Genomic DNA, 14748 nt, shown 5'->3' on the forward strand with positions numbered 1-14748 from the left:
TTTTTATTACAAATGTTTGCACTGTAAAAAACAAAAGAAATAGTATTTTTCAATTCACCTAACACAAGTACTGTAGTGCAATCTCTTTATCATGAAAGCTCAACTTACAAATGTAGAATTATGTACAAAAATAACTGCATTCAAAAATAAAACAATGTAAAACTTTAGCGCCTACAGGTCCACTCAGTCCTACTTCTTGTTCAGCCAATCGCTCAGACAAATAAGTTTATTTACATTTTCAGGAGATAATGCTGCCCACTTCTTGTTTACCACGTCACCTGAAAGAGAGAACAGGTGTTTGCATGGTACTTCTGTAGCTCGCATTGCAAGGTATTTACGTGCCAGATATACTAAACATTTGTATGCCCCTTCATACTTCAGCCACCATTCCAGAAGATATGCTTCCAACATAGCACAGAAAACAAATTTCATTTGCAACTTGCATCAAACAAACCTTTCATTGATGATTGAGAAAATTCATCTGGACTCTGATACAGATCCAGTATCTTAGAGGTGTGCAGTCTACAGTAGCAATTTGCTTCATGCCAAGGAAAGCACAGTTCAAGTTTTGGCCATCATTTTCCAACTGAATTCTGGAGAGGATGAAAACATGGGAATAAAGTTGATTCCATTGTGAATCTGGCATTTCAAATAAGCAACAGGACCACCAGTAGGCTCTACTCTCCTTCACATGTACACACACACAGACCTCACAACAAATCAAAACTAACCAGCAACCACAACATAGTCTTGATTGTTTTCAAATCTGTTTACCAACTTTCAACAAGATTCCGTCCAGACACTTCCTCAACTCTGCTTTGGGGTCAACTAAATGTTTTTTTCTGGGTTTGACCAGTCAGGTATGCCAATATCCCCCACACCTGCCAGTCACAGCTGAAATAACTTACATGGTATTAGTAAATGGAGATCCATCCACCCACTGCCATCCCTCTCCTCCTTTGCTTAGTCCAAGCCAGTAATCCTCATTTCCTTTATAGGAGTTAATAGTCTCCTGTAATGCAGGGGAAACATATTCTCATCAGTACCTATTATGAGCTATAGATTTAGATTATGAATAGGATAGTAGATATAGTAGGGTGCATTCCTGGAGCTAACTCTGCTAATGGTGAGAATGGGCAGCAGGGACCGCTGGTCTTCCCCTTCCACCTCTGCTGCTCCTGTAGATAGTGCTGTTCCATAGACCAACATGGGAAAGAATGAAAGTGACATTGTTCGGAAGTGCTGTGGGAGGAGGGCAATGGTGTCCAGAGGAAGTGGGGAGATGTGGCAGACAGGGCAGATGCTCAGGAAGAGACTGAAAAGCAGAGGCAGCTAGTTACATTTGTGCAAACCTGTTAGGCCCAATGGTGTTGCCAAGGTGTTAGCAAGGGCATGGTTTGGCCTGCAGAAAGATGTAAAGAGCCCAGTGGAATTTTTTGGGCTGGCAGGCAGAACAAACATCTTGTAGATACTGAGAGACAATAACCATGGAGACCAGGTTTGATATTTTTACTGTCGCTTTTCAAGACAGAACTGCATTTTGAAAAAGGACTGTCATGGTAAACCTTATAACATTATTTTTCAAACTTTTTAAGACGGTATGGTTCAGGCATCAGATACCATCTCACCTCTATCTTGCACATGTAAATCCAGGACAGATCACCCAAAGCGAGCAGAAGTTACCACTTATCTGCTTGGTGGCCTAATGGAATACTTTTTATGGACTTCTGTCCACTTCAGAAAGATAGGCTGCCCTCATTACCAAAAGCACTACTATCAGAATTGGCACCATGGTAGTCTCAGCAGAGAAGCCAGAGTGCTTGCATAGAGAGCACATCTTGGTATGTTCCTGCTAGCATTAGACTGAACTTTACTATGAAATTCCACAGCAAGGTTCCACAACAGGTAGGGTTTTAAAAGTTATATTTTTGAGTGTCCAATTTTCAAATAATCTGACCAGTCTTATTTTCAAGAATCTTGTCCTTCCCCCACCAATGCCCACGTCTGCAGCACCATCTATGTCTACACAAGTGATCCAGCCATATTATGTAATTCCATGAAGATCTTTGCTAGGAGAGAATCAGATGAAATCTCTTATTCTTACCAGTTGTGATGGTTCTTTTATCACAGCAAGTGTGGCATTATGTGAACTGCAAAACTCCTTACTGGCATCCCAGTCCTGGATTTCTTTGGAAAAATAGTAACATTGCCCTCTGAACCACATCCAGCCTCCTGGGCAGGGTATGCACTTTCCAGTCACAGCAGGGACACGCTCTATGGCTAGCAGACAGAAGACAATCAGCAGACATTTTCTTTCTTTCTTTTTTTTTTTTTTGGGGGGGGGGAAGGTGGTTTGTGTATTGAACACTATTAAAATTGTAAGTGGTCACTTTAAATCTCTCGGGGGGGGGTTTCCTGGTCCTGATCGCAGGCAGGGGGCTCTTAAGGAAGTGTGCAATCTGGGCCTAGCAGCAGTCAGTCTAAAGCCAGCCAACCAGCCTGCCTAAGATGGGACAAGTTGTGCTTCTCTGCCTTTGGCAGCACCCCACTTTCTCTCTCTGATTTTAGTTACTGCGTGTTATCGTTCTGGAATCTAAAATAAAAGTAGTGTTATACTGCAACCTTCCAGCAAGATGACAGGTTTCAGAGTAGCAGCCGTGTTAGTCTGTATCCGTAAAAAGAACAGGAGTACTTGTGGCACCTTAGAGACTAACAAATTTATTTGAGCATAAGCTTTCGATGAAGTGGGCTGTAGCCCATGAAAGCTTATGCTCAAATAAATTTGTTAGTCTCTAAGGTGCCACAAGTATCCTGTTCTTCTTCCAGCAAGAGTATTTTATGATTTTTTTATATATTTTTTCTGTGCATGCTGTGACCATAACACTTTCTCCTTAGACTTTATATTCTGAGCTGCTGAATGTAACAGCCAATATAGAGAGATGCTCCATCTGAAGTGTTACCTAAACCAGAGGTTAGGCAGAATATGAAGGTTAACTACATCCTACCTACATAGATTCTCCTTACAATTTCAGTGGGTTACTGTATTCTTAATTTCTTGTTCTAAACTGTTGGGCAGTGTTACTTTGTGGTGCAAACATCCATGTCACACCACTAAAGTGTGGTAAGGGAAACTTGTTCATGCATCTGTACTTTATAAACTGCTTTCATGTAAGTAGGGCCCTACCAAAATTACAGTCCATTCTGGTCAATTTCACAGCCACAGGATTTGAAAATTTCACATTTTCAGATGTTTACATCTGAAATTTCATGGTGTTATATATGCGGGGGTTCTGACCCAAAATGGGATAGTGTGTGTGTGAGTCAATGGTGTGACTCCAATGGGGTCATGGTATTGCCTCCACCCTCACTTCTGGGCTGGGATCTGAAGGCAGCACTCCTGGCACTTCCTACAGCCGTTCCCAGAGGCGGAGGTGGGTCTGATCTCTCCTGTGTTGCTGGGAGCATCCCACCCAGGAGCTCCTAGCTGCTAGTCCCAGCTAGGCCGGGGAGGCACAGGACTTGCTCTTCTCTGGCATGGCCACGCTTGGGGTGGGGTGGGGGAGGGGGGGAGATCAGACCCACCTCCACTTCTGGCGACCTCCTGTGGCTGCAGGAAGCTCTGGGGCTGCTGCCCAGTCTTGGGTAGGTACCTGGAGGAGTGGGTCTGATCATCCCCCTCTGAGAGTGGCTGTGCAGGGGAAGAGTAAGTCCCATCCCTCCACAGCCCAGAGGGGACTAGCAGCTGGAGCCAGGGGCCCAGTAGCAGCCCCCAGCTGGGGCATTCCCATCCTTGTCCCTCCCCTCCATCAGCTAGATTTCATTGGGGAGATCTGATTTCACTGTCCATGACATGTTTTTCATGGCCATGAATTTGGTAGGGCCCTATATATGAGTCACTAAATAAAATGCAATATTCTAACTACAGCAACAACTATAGTTAAGGCTTCCTTTGTATTTCTATTTGAAGCGGCTCATAACTTTTTAAAGAGGTCATATATTGGTCTGAAGTTTTTACCACAAAAATTTTCACAGAAAGTGTCAACTGTCCACAATAGATATTATGTTTCAAAGAAATTAAAAGATAAAAATTTCCAAAGGTGACACTTTCCAACCAGTTCTAATTTTTGTTGCTGTTTGGACAAGAACATTAACCAGTAGATAAAATGACGAGTTTAGAGCTGTACAAGTACAGTGAAGCAGTATGGTCTAGTGGACGGTACTAGTCTAGCAATCAGGATACTTAGAGTTCTATTGCAAGCTCAGCCACTGACCTGCTGCATGGCCTTTGGGCAAGTCACTTTACCTCTTTGTGTCTGGGACTCCACACCAACCCTTTGTATTCTCAATGTAGACTGTAAGGTCTATGGGGCAGGGACTGTCTCTCATTATGTGTGTGAACAGAGCCTAGCAAAATAGGGCCCTAATTAGTTGGGAAATTCGGTACTACTATAAATTAAAAAAATTAGATGTAAAATACAATCACCAGACTCAATGTACAGAGAAGCTTCCAGGAACTGCTGTAGTGAAAGATTCAGCTCTCTCATAAAAACAGTTTAGCAGCATATTTAAAAAAAAAAGCTCAGGGCTAGTGGCTTGAACATTTGAGTTCTATTCCTGGCTTTGCCTTTCAATTTTTCAGTCTTTGTGTCTGAGAAATAGGGATAATTACCTTTCCCTGTCTCCCAGGGGTAAGGTGAATTGATTATGTTTGTATCTGAAGTGTTAATTACACTACAAGGAGGACTATCTTGCGATCTATAGTTGAAAGACAAAGAAATTCCTGATGAAAAGGCTGGAATAGTTCCAACTCTTTGTGTAGTCTGAAATGCTGATCACCATTTTCAATTACTCCCCCTGCCCCAGCACCCTCTTCCCTCCCAGAGATGAGGCTGGAGATGAAAACATTATGGTTGTGAAAAAAGCTAATATCATTCTGAGGCCTATTAACGGCAGCGTCGTGTAAGACGGGGGGGGGGGGGGGGTAAGTGTCCCACTCTACTCAGCACCAGCAAGGCCTCAACTGGAATATTGGTGTCCAGTTCTGGGTGCCACATTTCACAAAAGACATAGACAAATTGGAGAGAGTCCAGAGGAGAGCAACAAAAAATGATAAAAGGTTTAGAAAACTTGACCTATGAGGAAAGGTTGAAAAACTTAGTATACTTGGTCTTGAGAAAAGAAGACTGAGTGGAGACCTGATAACAGTCTTCAACAAATATGTTAAAGAGGACTGTGACCAATTGTTTTACATGACCTCTGACAGTAATGTAACCAACGCACCTCCTGGGTGTGGTGTTCTGTCCCATCTAGTGACACCGAGACCACTTAGAGAGAGAGATATTAATGAGTATGCTCTACTGCAGGGGTCTCAAACATGCGGCCTGTGGATTTATTTCCTGTGGCCTACCATAGCTTCCCTCCTCCCCCAAGCATGCCGCGTCCTTGCTCCTTCACCTACCTCCCAGCGCGTCCCGCTGTCAAACAGCTGTTTGGCAGCGCTTAGGACTTTCCAGGAGGAAGGGGGGAGGAATGGGGATATGGTGTGCTCAGGAAGAGGAAGAGAAGAGGCGGGGATTTCGGGAAGGGGTTGGAACAGGGGCAGGGACTTTGGGGAAGGGATGGAGTGGGGGCGGGGCCGGGGGCAGAGGTGGAGGCTTTTGTATCTTTGTATGAAAAGGTGTCAGTGATGCAGCCCTTGGGCCAATGTACTAGGCCTCATGTGGCCCTCGTGGTGATTTGAGTTTGAGATCGCTGCTCTACAGCCTTATCTAGGAGCCATATGGCTTTTAGGTCATGCAGTAGAGGCTCATGCACTAAGCTCCAAAGGCCCCATGATCTATCCCGAGCAGGGTCTGTTGGCATTACAATAGGACAAAAAGTAATGGTCTTAATCTGAAGCAAGGGAGATTTAGGTTAGCTGTTAGGAAAAGCTTTCCGACTAGAAGGGTAGTTATGGTCTGGAATAGGCTTGCAAGGGAGGTTGTAGAATCCCCATCATTGCAGATTTTAAAGAACGGGCTGGACAAACAAGTTATACAAACACCTGCTCAGGGATGGTCTAGGTCAGGGGTCTCAAACTCAAATGACCCCGAGGGCCGCATGAGGACTAGTGCATTGGCCCGAGGGCCGCATCACTGACACGCCCCCTTGCTGCCCCTGGCCCCACCCCCAATCCACCCCTTCCATGAGGCCCCGCCCCTGCCCTGTCTCTGTCTCAGGACTAGAGCAGAAGGGCAGGGGAAGGGCAGCCTGCCCTGGCCCTAGTGAAGGGGGGCTCTAGAACCCTGCGGCAGCAGGTGATGCCGGAAGCTGGCATAGCAGAGGAGTGGAGTCAGCGTGAGCTCCCGGGCAGGCTCCCGGGCGGTGAGGGGGCAGCAAGTGGGGGCCGGGAGACGCGGGGGGTAGGTGCATGGGGGTGGCAGGTGGGGCCAGGGGAGAGACCCGGCCCCAAACATTGGGGAGCAGCGCGCGGGGAGCTTAGTAACAGAAAATAACTCGGGGCGGGGGGCGGGGGTGAGGGGAGTTTGGCGGTGACAGGAAGTAACTGGGGGAGCTCCAGGGCCGCCCAGAGGATTCCGGGGCCCGGGGTCTTCGGCGGGGCCCCTTCCGTTCGGGACCCGCGCCAAAGTGCCCCAGACCTGCGGCGGGGGTCCCTGCCGCGGGTCTTTGGGGCACTTAGCGGCGGGTCCCGAACGGAAGCCCCCGCCGCCAAGACCGGCTGCGCCGGCGGTGGCGGGTCCTCTTTCCCCACCCAGCCGGTCCGCTTCCCACCCGGCCCGGCGGTCGCTTCCCTCCCCACCCCCGGCCCGGCCCCTGCGGGTCTCGCTTCCCTGCCCCACCCCCGGCCCGGCGGGTCTCGCTTCCCTCCCCACCCCCGGCCCGGCTGGTCTCGCTTCCCTCCCACACCCCCCGGCCCGGCTGGTCTCGCTTCCCACGGCCCGGCCCGGCCGTCCGCTTCCCACCCAGGCCGCGGCTCCGCTTCCCCCGCCCCTTACCTGAGCGTCTCGGCGAGGCCTGAGCCGTCCGCTCAGAGCCGCGTGGTGAGGCGGGGCTGTGAGCTCCACGCAGAGCGGAGGCAGCTGCCCCGCCCCCTCCCCACGCGACTCTGAGCGGGGCGGGGCTCAGGCCCCGTTGGAGCTCCCAGCCCCGCCCCCTCACCACGCGACTCTGAGCGGGGCGGGGCTCAGGCCCCGTTGGAGCTCCCAGCCCCGCCCCCTCCCCACACGACTCTGAGCGGGGCGGGGCTCAGAGGCCCCGGCGGAGACTCGGCACTCTATGCGCCGAGGCTCCAGGAGAGGGGCAGAGGCGGGAGCCTCCGCTTTTCTCTTGGGGGCCCCTGCGGAGCCCGGGGCAAATTGCCCCTTTTGCCCCCCCCTCTGGGCGGCCCTGGGGAGCTCCGCGGGCCGCAGGGAAGAGCTCCGTGGGCCGCATGTTTGAGACCCCTGGTCTAGGTTTACTGAACTTGACTGCTCAAGGTTCCTTCCAGCCCTACATATCTATGATTAATTTTATAAATAACCAACTCTAAGTTTGCCAGCAATAGGTGATGGACATTAAAAATTATGAAACCACAATGACTGAGTCTCAAGGATCTAAACCAGCGGTCCTCAAACTTTTGAGGGCTGTGCACCGCCCCTCGAATCAGGCTTGGGAGTGGGGCTGCGACTCTGGCAGTGGGGGGATGGGACACAGACAGGAGTAAGGGGGCCAAGGCTGGGGCTGCAGCTGGGGTGGGGCTGGGAGCAGGGCTGTGGCCAGGGTCCGCAGCCAGGTGGAGCTGCAGCCAGGCTCCCCCACCGTTGGCCCCAGGCAGGGAATGGAGCTGCAGTCGGCAGCCACAGCTGGGGCCGGGAACAGAGCTCCACTGAGGTGGGGATGGAGCCAGGAGATGGGGCTGCAACTGGAGGTGGGACTGGAGCAGAGCTGGGGGTGGGGAGGAGCTAGGTGGAGCTCCCTTTCTGCCCCCTGTGGGGACTGGTCCAGGCCCCCCCCCGGATGTTCCTCCATGCCCCTTATGGGGGAGCCCCACAGTTTGGGGACCTCTGATCTAAACTCACTTGAAAACCCCATGCACTCAATTCATTGCCCTGCACTTTGTGTAGTCATTTAGAGCAGTGGTTTTCAAGCTTTTTTTTCTGGCAATCCAGTTGAAGAAAATTGGTGATGCCCATGACCCAACAGAGCTGGGGATGAGGGGTTCAGGGTGTGGGAGGGACTCAGGGCTGGGACAGAGGGTTGGGGTGCAGGGGCAAGGGCTGCGGGGTGGGGCTGGGAATGAGGGGTTCAGGGTATAGGAGGGGGCTCTGGGCTGGGGTGAGGGCGGGAGGGTGCAGGCTCTGGCCTGGGGTGCAGGCTCTGGGGTGAGGCTGAGGGGTTTGGGGTGCAGGAGGGGGCTCTAGCTTTTGGGGGAGGGGGGCTCAGGGCTGGGACATGGGATGGGGCATGGGCTTACCTTGGGCAGCTCCAGGTCAGCAGCGCAGCAGCAGTGCTATGGCAGGCCTCCTGCCTCTCCTGGCACTGCAGACCATGCTGCACCCCAGAAGTGGCCAGCAGCAGGTCCAGCTCCTAGGCAGAGGCGCGCAAGCAGCTCTGCATGGCCCTGGCCCTCAGGCACTGCCTCCCCCAGCTTCCATCGACTGGTTCCCAGCCAATGGGAGTGTGGAGCCAATGCTTAGGCAGCACGCGGAGCCCCGTGGCCCCCCACCTAGGAGCTGGACCTGCTGCTGGCTGCTTCTGGGGCACAGTGTGGAGCCAGGACAGGTAGGGACTAGCCTGTCTTAGCCAAGCAGCACCACCAACGGGACTTTTAACAGCCGGGTCGGCAGTGCTGACCAGAGGTGTGGTGACCCAGCGCTTTACATTCTGCGACCCAGTACTGAACTGCAACCCACAGTTTGAAAACTACTGATTTAGAGCAGTGTAAAACGTTACCATGTGATTTGATAGTGTTCTATATGTACCTTGTCTTAAAGCAAGTGACTTACACCAGGTACAAGGCAACAGCGTAGTGGCTCCCATGTTTCTAGTCTTTCTGGTTTTGAAGCCTTGAAAAAGTGAATCAGGTATAACTGAAGTTCTCTCCTGAACAATGATGGATGGATCAATTATTTTTTTAAATGAAAGCTTACAGTCTGAAGCATCCCTACGGTGATCTATATATTTGCTACAAATATTTGTCATTGGATCATGGCAAAGTTAGAAATGATTACAACTAACGATGTTAATAAAAAAAAAACATTAGTAAGCGTTAAAAGTAATTTGTAAGAGTTTTGTGGCAATGCATTTCCCGGAGACCCTTTCCTCTTCAATCCTAAAGTATTTACCTCTGAGATCCAGGGTGATTTTAACCAATAAGACTGTAATCAAGATGACTGTAACTATAGCCATACAGGCTAGACCTTTCCAGATCCAGATGTTTGAACACAGCTCTGAAACTAAGAAAAGTTACATAAGTACACATAAACATTACATGGAAAATAAAGGTACATTGGTAGTTCTGCTTCAAGTCTAAAGCAGGTAAAACATAGAACGTTATGGGAAAATAAAAACCAATACTTAAAAGGAAACATTGGGTTTAATTTAGCTTCACATTTAGGTTTAGAGTTAGACTGAAATCCATTTGAACTAGCACAGAAGCGACACTATTAACTGAAAAAAATTCTTCTGGTATTTGCAATGCGAATTGCATTATTATTGTATTGGGACACGAGAACCCGGAGAGGAAATTAATAGTCTATTGCAATGAAGCAAACAGACTGAGTGACCAGACAGCATACAGTGGAGTCAGATTTTTAAGATGTTCTCTTTAGCAGCCAATAAGCCAGGCAGTGAATAATTCCTGCAATATAATTTATCCAGACCAAATTATATCAAATTAATGTATGATACTGTTTGGTTTCGGTGGTGATTACTCTAACTGCCTAATTACCGAGGCCAGGCGTTCTTTGCCCAGTGCCTGTCAAACTCCCGGCAGGGAGATCCCAGCAACTCCCGGGCGAATCCCCCCAGCCCTGTTGCTCTCACCGCGGTGGTACCGGCAGCTCTTCCTCGGGTCTCCCCGTTCCCGGGGGGCTCGGCAGTGGGACTGCCTGGGGGCTGCTGCCCGGCCGGGACCAGCGGGGCCGCCGCCCCAGTACTCCCGGAGAGGTCCGGATATCTCGCTGGCGGCACCGCCACGTGCGTGGCAGCCTCCGGTGGGAGCCGCGGGCCAGACAGAGCCTGTTCCCCTGCCGGGTCCGAGTCAGGCGCCGAATCGCCCTTCTCCCGCGCCAGCAAGCGGCGTGGAAGCGAACCCAGGCTCCCCATCGCCTCCGGCTGCAGCGTCAGCGGCCGCCAGTTTCCCGCCCGCGCCCTCATTCAAATCTCCCGCCCAGGAGCGCCTCAAAATAATTGGCCGCTCCTGGTTGGCGCCCCGACCACGGCTCCGGGGCAGTACAAGGATCAGCCTGGGGCCGCCAGAGCAGCGTCCGGTGAGACTGATCCTGAGGCCGCTCAGGCAGCCCTGGGGGCAGCCGCACCACCGGTTGCAGCCGTGGAAGGCAGGAATCCCTGACCTCCATGAAAGACTCGCAGCCTTAAACAATACAGTGGGATAATCCGTCCCCAGCAGACCCACACTCAGAGCCCTTGCCCCTTGAATGCAGCACGGATCCTGAGATCATTTATAAACCAGTGTAAGTAGCTTTCCACGCCCTGTGCTTCTTTCCTTTCATCGTGTTAACAGGGTGATTCTGTCTACCTAGGTGCCAGTTCAGGACAGGGCTGCAGGCTAATTCTCTCATTTGCTAATAGAAAGCAAAGAAGAGTGTGTGTGTGTGTATATATATACACATTACCTATATATATATATATATTACCTATATATATATATATAGGTAATGCTACAGGTTATAGATAAGTGAAGACAATACCATTACTATTGCCTTTGAACTAAACTAACACACAAGTGAATTGGCCTGATTAAAATACAAGACCTTTTGACACTTCTTTGCTTTCTATTAGCAAATATATCCCTGTAATTAGTTAATCCTAGATCAATTAACTGTATGTAATTAGTTTCAGAGTAGCAGCTGTGTTAGTCTGTATCCACAAAAAGAACAGGAGTACTTGTGGCACCTTAGAGACTAACAAATTTATTTCAGCATGAGCTTTCGTGAGCTACAGCTTACTTCTTCGGATGCATGCATGCTGTAGCTCAGGAAAGCTCATGCTGAAATAAATTTGTTAGTCTCTAAGGTGCCACAAGTACTCCTGATCTTTTTGTATGTAATTAGATTAACTATCAGTTAAATTGGGGGATGGAGGTGTCAGGGTTATCTCTATCCCAGACTTTTCAGGTTCGTTGTCTGACTGCAAGAGACAGGCAACACCAGCAAAATTAGATACCAAGTTCTTTATTAATGCATGCACACATCAACAAAGAACAAGCCTGTTCTCCACACAGAACCAGCCCCCCATTCTGCAGATTCAAACTGTGTTTTATTAGCTGCTCTGTCGCGTCATCACTGTACCTTTCCAGTTATACTTTCCCAGCATACAAAACAAAGAACTGTTATTTCTTCATTATCTTCATAGTTAGTACAAAAAAGTACATGCTACTTCAAAAAGCTTCTTCAAGCATTTTCCCCAGACTCTGCAAGCACTGTCTTATTTAACAAGCTCATACAGTCAGCAACCAGGCAAGCGCCTGACTGTTTCAGCTAGTATATTTTTTTTCTTCAGTAGGCCTTGCTGTGTTATTGCTAAGCAAAACAGAGCCACCAAAGCAAACTCATCAGAGGTTTACAGTTGTAATTAGTTAAAACCCTAGATCAACTAAGGTTGATCTACACCAGTGGTTTTCAAACTGTAGGTCATGACCCAGTACTGGGTCGTGGAATGGAAGGCACTGCGTCACAGCACCTCTGGTCAGCACCGCCAACTGGGCCATTAAAAGTCCTGTCAGCAGTGCTGCCTGGCTAAGGCTGGCTAGTTCCTACCTGTTCTGACACCACACTGCACCCCAGAAGCAGCCAACAGCAGGTCTGGCTCCTGCCACAGGGCTCTGTGTGCTGACCCCGCCCTGAGCACCAGCTCCGCAATTCCATTGGCTGGGAACCAGCCAATGGGAGCTGGGAGGAGCAGTGCCTGTTTGAACTAGTTTACACTACACAGTTTTGTTGATGAAAGGCATGTCACTTTTGCCAGCAAAATTCTTCTGTTTTGGTAACAAAATAAAACCACCTCTATGAGAGGCATAGGGCTTTTTGCAGCAAAGTTTTAGTGACAAAGAATCAGTGTAGACATCATGCTTTGTTTTGTTGCTTTAAATGGCTTCCAGGAGGTGTCTCACAATGCCCATCCTGACTGCTCTGGTCAGCACAACTCCACTGCCCTGCACAAGCATCTGCCGCTTCCCCTTTAAAGGCCCAGGAATTTTTGAAATTCCACTTCCTGTTTGGTGTGGAGAACTCACATCTCATCTTCCCAGCTGACCATGGTGGCTCCACGAGGCAAATGTTCTCCTGCTTGGGCCACAGTGGAGCTGTTGGATCTGCTCAGTATATGGGAAGAAGAGGCTGTGCAGTTCCAGCTGCACTCCAGCCATAGGTACTTTGACACCAAGGGCAGATTTCTCGTGGCTTGTGTGGTAGGGGCTATGATCAGAACATGGTGTAGTGGTGAGCAAAGATAAAGGAGTTGAGGCAGGCATACCAGAAGACAAGGGAGGCAAACCTTTGTTCCAGTGCTGTGCTGAAGACCATCCGCTTCTATGAGGAGATGGATGCCATCCTCAGTGGCCTCCCCACCTCCACCACCCAGAGCCCTATGGATATTTTGGTGGGACTGGAGGTGGTGGACAATGGACCTAACTGTGAGGATGAAGTTGTGGATGAGGAAGTGGATTTGGAGGACAACGTGGAGCCCACAGCAGGGTCGTCTGGTGGCGCGGCAAGTCAGGAACTCTCCACTCCGGAGTTGTCTAGCCAGTTCCAGCAGTCAGTCTCCAGCGAGCAAGATGCAGGAGAAGAGACCCCTGGTAAGTGATCTTTTTGAGTTGATGCTGCTTGGTTATATGATGTACAGATATCCTTTGCTCTGTATACTGAAGAAGGGGGTGAAGGTATAGAAATGTGAAAGACTAACTGTGTTAGAGTGTGCTCCACGTTCCCCTGTGCAACTAAGCAGTGCAGCAAAATAGTGTATTCATGCACACCGAGATTTCATGGGAATCCTCCAGAGAGATCTCTAGGAAACTAGCCTGGAGGTACTTGCCAATCCTCTGCCAAAGGTTCCTTGGCAGAGCTGCTTTGTTCCTTCTCCCATTGTAGGAAACTTTCCTGCATGACTTGGCAATCACATGTGCAGGGACCAAAGCAGCACACAGGCGAGCAACATAGGGACCAAGTCTGAAGCCGTACGTGTGAAGTGATGCACCCTTGCATCCTTACTTACCCTCAGGAGTGAAATATCTGCTTCAGTGACCACACCTATGGAAAATGTTGGCAGAATTTTCAATATTGTCCCTGCTCACCCACACTCTTTGTCCCAGCTTGAATGCCCACCACCCACCCAGGCCGAACTTACCACATTTAGGGTGTTCGCCAAGATGTGTGCTTGCCAAGGGTCAGTGAGAAAGCAATTGGTATGTTACAAGAGGTGTATTTTACTGTAACAATTCAATGCTATGCATGAACTAACAATCATTGTGTATTGTTTCATGTGCTTCTGCAGATGTGGCCTGTAATGGAGCATGACTCACCACCATGGTGCCTCCTGCTGGTTGTCTCAGGGAATTAGCTTCCAGCCCCCGGAGCACCCCTTGTGGGCCAGTGTTGCGCTACCGCTGGCTCCCGTGTTCCTCCTGGACCCCAGGTGACCCTTTCACTGGGTGCTGCCCCCTGGCAGTACCCCCACAGTTTCTCCAGGTCACCCCACTCAGGGGAACCCCCACCTACTACCCCCACCTCACCTCAGTTGTAGGCTACTGCCAGTCCCCAACTCGCCCCTGCACACGGGGCAGACTGCAGTGTCAGCCACTCATCATAGGTTGGGTCTGGACCTGCTTCCTCTACTATTGCTGGGCTGCCCCTTTGCAACACCAGTACTTGTCTTAGGCCCTCAGCTAGACCTGCAGCCTGGGGGTTTTCCAGGCTGGAGTTCCCCAGCTCCTCTAGCCCTCCCCCAGCCCTACTCAACTCCCAGTCCCCTGCTCGGCTCCCTAGCACCCAGTCCCTTCTCTCTCTACCAGCAGAGAGGGAGTGTTTGGGCTTCTGGCTCACAGCCTCTTATAGGGACCAGCTGGGCCTAACTGGGGCATGGCCCCAGCTGTTACTGCCTTCCCCAATCAGCCCAGGCTTTGCTTCACAGCCTCAGCCCTCTCCCAGGGCTGGCTTTAACCCTTCCAGGGCTGCAGCGAGTGTCCACCCTGCTACATGGCCTTATAGAGAACCCCCTACACACCGGTAGAGTGTCTAGGCCAGATAAGGAAGTGACCAAGACAGAGCAAGGAGCAAGACATGTTCCGTGAGATGCTCCAATCCTCTCAGGTAGAAAAAAGGGAAAGCAGGGAGTGGAGAGAAATAGAAAGGCAGGACAGAAAGGAGAGTGCGGAGCATGTTTAAAAGGCTCATGAGCAGGTGATAAAAGTCATGGAGGAGCAAACAGATGCTGAAGTCCCTCATCACGCTACAGTCAGAACAGATGTGTGCTTGCCCCACCCCCAGCCAGTAGAGAACTGTTTTCCATGCCCTTCCCAAACTCCTCCTA

At 50.1% G+C, this 14748-nt stretch overlaps 1 pseudogene; it reads right to left on the reverse strand.

Moving 5' to 3' along the window:
* Positions 1-239: 239 nt before the first annotated feature.
* LOC120385024 lies at positions 240-10335 on the reverse strand (annotated as a pseudogene).
* Between the last annotated feature and the right edge of the window lie 4413 nt (positions 10336-14748).

The sequence above is a fragment of the Mauremys reevesii genome, linkage group 1 (genome assembly GCF_016161935.1).
Source record: "Mauremys reevesii isolate NIE-2019 linkage group 1, ASM1616193v1, whole genome shotgun sequence".
In the NCBI taxonomy this organism is placed as follows: Eukaryota; Metazoa; Chordata; order Testudines; family Geoemydidae; genus Mauremys; species Mauremys reevesii.